The 6,072-nt window shown below is 44.4% G+C and overlaps 1 pseudogene; it reads right to left on the bottom strand.

Moving 5' to 3' along the window:
* Positions 1-947: 947 nt before the first annotated feature.
* LOC101970649 (small ubiquitin-related modifier 2 pseudogene) lies at positions 948-1,907 on the bottom strand (annotated as a pseudogene).
* Between the last annotated feature and the right edge of the window lie 4,165 nt (positions 1,908-6,072).

Genomic DNA, 6,072 nt, shown 5'->3' with positions numbered 1-6,072 from the left:
CCATTTCCTAGTTAATAGAAGATGATCTTTTTGCGAGTCTCCACATAGTAGAAGAGATGAGGAAGTTCTGTTGGGCCTCTTTCATAAAAGCATTAATCCCATTCATGAAGGCAGGGACTCTCTAAGGCCCCACTTAATCAATGTCATCGCACGGGTGATTAGAATTTCTACATATGGATTTTACAGAGACACAAAAATATTTGATCTATAGCAAGGGTGCATCAGATTGATTTTTAGGGCTTTTGGAGGTATGGATCACAGGACCACAAACCCAGAGTTTCGGGTTTGGTAGGTGGTGCCCAAGAATTTGTATTTCTTTTTTTGTTTGTTTGCTTCCTTTTAAACAAGAAGTTTATTTAAACAGGAAGATACTTGACTTGAAGAGAAAGCTATCTAGGAATTTTTTTTAAAAGGTAATTTACCCCTGCTTAAAGACAAATTGCCCTACATGTAACAGCTAGGTACAAAAAAAAAAGTTATAAAATTGTCCTTGGCTTTACAATGATAAATGGAAAACATTAAAATTCTCCAATTTAACCAGGTATGCAAAGATTTTTTATGTTGTTCAGGTTTTTGTTTGGTTGTGTGTTTTTTTTTTTATTAAAACGGTGAGAACAAAATAACGTTCTGAAATATAAAGATAAGAGGTGAATGAGCATGCCACGGATGGAGGAAGAATATTTTCACAGAACCAGTATTTTCCCCATCCCGTCTCCATTTGATGTCAATCAAAACATATCACTGACCATTTTAAAAAATGTGATATGCTTGTGCACATACACCAGTTACTTTACGTACAATAAAGGAACGGGGAAGGGGAAAACGAAAGAATAGAGAAGACCATCCTGAAGCAGTCAGGAGGCGGTGGAACCAAATTGCAGTTTTGCAGAGAATGTATTCTTGGACTGTCAGAAAAGAGTTCTGGAGTCAAGTAGCAGGTTCCCTCTTTAGTAGACACCTCCTGTCTGCTGCTGGAACACACCAACTGTACCTTCATCATCCTCCATCTCCAACTGTGCAGGTGTGTCTGTTTCATTAATTGGCTGCCCGTCAAATTGGAATCTGAGCTGCCTCACGGACAGACCCTGTCGTTCACAATAGGCTTTCATTAGTGTTCTAAGTGGTGTGTGCCTCTGAGTCTTCAACTGCACCACAAAACCCATCCTGCCCTCCACCTTCAAGTTGGTCGTTACTCTCAGTCTTGACTCCTTCCTTGGGCTTTTCCTTGTCCAAGGTGAGCACTGGAGTCTCCTCAGCTGCTGCCTCACAAAAGAGGTGCCAGGTCCACACCACACGAACCCACAAGCAGATCCGTGAGCAGCAGAAGAAGGAATTTATATCTCTAACAATATCTAAGGTGGTACTGATATTGCTGGTCCAGGGACCACACGTTGAGAACTACTGCTGTTGGGGAAAAAAAAATGGCAGTCAGAATATGGGTAAGCAGAAAGTGGAGTATCTTTCATTTAAAGAGTCATCTCAGGTGGCCCTCTGGATCCCCAAACTGGTCCATGATTAGCATCCCTCTACAATATGGGTTTACATGCCCACGCATGATACTGGAGCTTCTTATTAGCGAGTGTGTGCCTGTCCCATGGCTAACATTTATCAAGTGTCTAGGCCACAGCCAGTTCTGAGCCTGAGGTAGGTAGTTCTCACAGTTCTGTTCTGCTCAGGAGTGGCTAGGGCACAGCCCTTCCCATACCTTCGGGCCAGGTGCCTACGGTCAGCCCAAAGCTTACTGTCTTGGGCAAGGCCCATTTCCTTCCTCATGGAAGGCAAAGAGTGATTGAAGACGTAGGCTCCATTATTTCCATCAGGTATGGTAAGGACAACGAATCAAGAGATGATTGGCACTGAAAAGACAGTTTGTCGCTCACAGTTTTCGAGAGGCGGAGGCACACCATGTCAGGCAGCGAGGCACAGGTGCCATCAGGGATGCGCCAGGACCATCAGGAGGCTGGGGGACGAGGGGAGAAACCATGGCAACAGTCTCTACTCTGGTGTCCATGGGAAGAGCTGGTTTGGGATTGGCCACTTTGGATCATTTTGTGGATTCTGGGGCACAGGACTGTTGCTGATTGGTTCCTAGTTCTGGGGTGACTAGGGCAGATGGCTAGTGGCTGGAGTGTGAGAGCCCAATTGAGAGGTGATTGGAATTGGGGATATGACGCAGTGGTAGAGCACATTTATCCAGCATGGGCAAGGTTCTGAGTTGAACCCAGCCCTAAACAAAACAAAACAAAAAGAAGCAAACAACAAAAAAAAATACCTCCAAAAACAGAAAAAACAAAAACCAAAGGTAGGACTCTGGGGGTGGGGGTTGTGTTTGCAGATGATTTTTTTTTTTATGAAGGATGGAGCCCAGGAGTGCTTAATCGCTGAGCCACATCTCTAGCCCTTCTTATTTTTTATTTTGGGACAGTGTATTACTGAATGGCTTAGGGCCTTGATAAGTTGCCCAAGCTAATTTGAACCTTCCATCCTCCTGCCTCAGCCTCCTGAGCTGTTGGGATTACAGGGGTGCAACACTAGGCCTTGCACAGGCAAATCTTCTATTATCTCTCAGAGCTGGTTAACTCCAGAATGTCCAAGTATCATCTAAAGAAACTAGAAAATGTGGTTAAATATGGTCATTACAGAGAGTTTACGTCAAGACAGTGTTGGGGCTCCTTCTTCATTCAGCAATCCCCGACACTATTTTCTCTCCGTGGGTATCCATGTGGGATGAAATTCATAATCTGAAAATAACAGGATAAAGAAGGCCAAGCTCGAGTTAGGGACATACAAGGGACTGGCCTTTTTAGAGCAGACTAAAGGGTGTAGGCTTTAAAAGGGCTTCTTGTGGGTGGGGGTGTTAGTGATGGCCTCTCATGTCTGAAGAGGGAAGGATGAGGAGAGGTCAGGACGGGCAGGATTGCAGGTAGACTTAATAGTTAACACAGAGAAAGATCCATACGTGTCCAGGTCAGATTGTATTGAACTTTCTGCTTATTTCCTCCTGATGACTACTTCTTAATGTACTTAGACATTAGAAGTAGCAGGGGAGATCCCTAAAATGGCTGAGACTTTCTCCGAGTCCCTGCTCTGCATCAGAATCCCCTGGAAGGTTTAAGAAAATAGACCTTGGGATCCCATGCCCAGAATTTGAAAGTCAGGAGGTCTAGAATGAGAAATGAGAATGAGAAACTGTTTCTAACAACTTTTCAGGGATGCTGATATGGGTGGTCTGGGGCCTCTATTTGAGAGCTGCTGACCCAGGGTTTCTGACTTACTGGTCTGGAAAGGGCTTCAGGGAATTTTGAGCTGGTGTAATAGTAAAGTCCACCCTTGGAGAAGCATGGCCCTTGGATTCAGTAACTTCTGAGACTGACGTTCTAACTGTGCTGCTGCAGTGCTACGGAGAATCCAGAGAGCAGTCGGCCATGCTTGGGAGGCAGAGGGGACACAGCTCAGCAAGAACAGCGACTTATTTATTTTTTAAATGAAGAGATCTTCCACCGAAGGTCCTCCCTCCCCTGGCCTACTCTACAGGCTTTCTTTGGTTTTATTTTATATTTTATCAAGGAAGAAGGTGTTTTCTTAAAGAGAAGATACCATGTCCCAGAGAACTTTCTTTTCTAGAAAGTTCTCCACTCTTCCAGCAGCCTCCCGCTGAGCTTGGCAGCGTCCTCCCCATGTGAATGTTTTCCAACCACCCTGACCTCCGGTTTGCTGGAGCAAGCCCTCAGGCCCCGGGGGCTCTCTTTTCCCTTCTAAGGACAATCTTCTTTAGCACAAGTGTGAGCAGGAGTTGAGGTCGAAACAAAAATCCCCATCTCAAAGACTCTGGGGACATCACACCATAAGACAGTGCTTTCTTGATACCTCCAGGATCACTTAATGCTACGTCAGGAACCACTGACAGCCAGGTGACGGAAGGAAAAACAGACAAGAAGCCAGGTTGCCCTACAATCGGAGGAGAGATGATGAAAGAGCAGGGCAGTGGCCAGCTTGTCCGGTTGGCCTCCTTTGTGGCCCGACTGGCCTGGACTTGTTTTCCTCCAGATTCATCTTGGTAGCTCCATTGGTACAAATGCCCCAGGTTCGTCAATGGTTCTCTGTATCCTGCGTTTTCTAATGTAGTTTTAATTTCATGTGATTTTATGGTTTTCAAAAGAGAGTTCATTAAAGGAATAATTTGAGAAGACTGCCTCTCTAACAAGGGTCACCCCTCCAGGTGCAGGGTACCCCCTTTCTCCTCCCACCCCTGCCCCCCTTCTATCAGGATATGAGTAGATTATTCAGCTCTGCTCTCTTGCAAACAGCCACCCCTTAGCCACCTCATGACATGGTCACCTAAAAGGAGATTCATCTTCAAGTGGGACTTTTCCTCAGCTCCTGAGACCCCAGACCCCGTGAGGATAGACACAGCTAGAAAAGGCCAGAGTGTCCCCCCCACACACACCCACAAAGCAAAGCTTAGCCTAGGGGTCCCACCCACCTAAGTTGGATGCTAAGGAAATATTTTATTTTGCATGTTAGAAATGCAAAACTTGCCAGATCATCTGGCCTCATTTTGGGCTTGAAAAAACATTGAGTGTCCCCAAGCTTTGAGTCATCCCGATGTGGGAATACCTTACACCTAGCCTCAGCACCAGGGCCCAGAGCTGTGGGAATGTGCATTAGTTCCAGGACTACAAAGTTTTAACATCCAAGGTGTAAAGGTGACCCCCCTCTGAGGGACATGGACTCTTTCATGAAAACTGAGTTCCTCCTGCTTCAAAAGCTGCTTGGAAAAACTCAGGCAAGGATGAAAGTGAGCACCAACTTTCAACTTCACTATGCTCCTAGCTTTTTCTCATTTGTCACATCAGCTTAAAGGCTTCCAGGGAATTAAAAAAAAAAAGAGGGAAAACTAACAACTTTATTTTGGTCCTATGATCTATAAATGCAAATAATAGATGGGAGTCAATTTCTGGTGCAGGGAGAGTTTGTGTGATACAAGAACTAAATGGAAAAATGGACTTTTACTAGATATCTGTAGCTTGGACAAACATATCATTTATTCTCAGAGAGCAGGACTAGGAAACTCACAGTGGGGGGTGTCATGCCAGAATGTTGTTTGTGCAAGGATTCTGCATCTCAGAGGATAAGCTTGCCAGGAGAGATACTACCCAGAACAATGTGTGTGTTTAATTAAGGTTTAGAAGCCCTCTTTATTCACTAGGATTTGATAGGAAGGCTACAGGTAAGATTTTATTTGGTAATAGATTATGGACCAATGACAAGGGGAAGCATGGTCGATTTGCATATTTTACTATTCATGACTAAGGAAATCAGAATGACAGCAAGCAATATCTCTGTCAGCCTGCTGTTTCTAGAGGGAGAGGCAATTTTGTGGGTGGATGAATAGACATCGTTTGGGTTGCCTTTTTCTCCTGGATTCTATATCAAGTCAAGTATGGGAAATACTGCTTTGAAGAAAAGGGCACATGAGTGAGATTAATTAACCCACATTCCAAGAATCCACAATGGCGGCAAGATGCTGGGCCAGTGGGAAGACCCTTGTCAAGGAGGAGAAAGGCAGAGTCCTGGGAGGATTGAGCCAGGCTGTGGGAAGGAAGTGCACGTTCTTCAGCATGAGCTGGACACGTTAGCTGGACACGTCAACTTGTGCTTGATCCTCTCATTTCTACATTTCCTCCTCTTTCCAAGGCATACTCTTCCCCAGCTGCCTCACCCCAACACCATCAAAACAAGAAAAAACAACTTCTGGTATCCACATTGACTCTGCATTTCCTCCTTCTAAAATTGCTCTCAGTGAAGTTTTTAAGTTACTCATACTTTGGAAGGATTTTAGTTTATATATTACCTCCCATTTGTAAGCATATGGATGATGTCCAATTATCTCAGCATTATTATTGAAAAGACGATTCTTTTTTTTTTTCCACTGAATTGTCTCTGTTTCTTTGTCAAAGGTCAGATATTTGTGAGGGTCTATTTCTGGGATCTCAATTTTGTTCCATTGATCAATTCGTTTCTTTTTTTCACCAATATCATACTGTCTTGATGACCGTGCCTTCAGGTTAA

This window comes from Ictidomys tridecemlineatus, chromosome 8 (assembly GCF_052094955.1).
Source record: "Ictidomys tridecemlineatus isolate mIctTri1 chromosome 8, mIctTri1.hap1, whole genome shotgun sequence".
Classification (NCBI taxonomy): Eukaryota; Metazoa; Chordata; class Mammalia; order Rodentia; family Sciuridae; genus Ictidomys; species Ictidomys tridecemlineatus.
The sequence above is the reverse complement of the archived record's forward strand: the minus strand, read 5'-3'. Positions and strand labels throughout refer to the sequence as shown.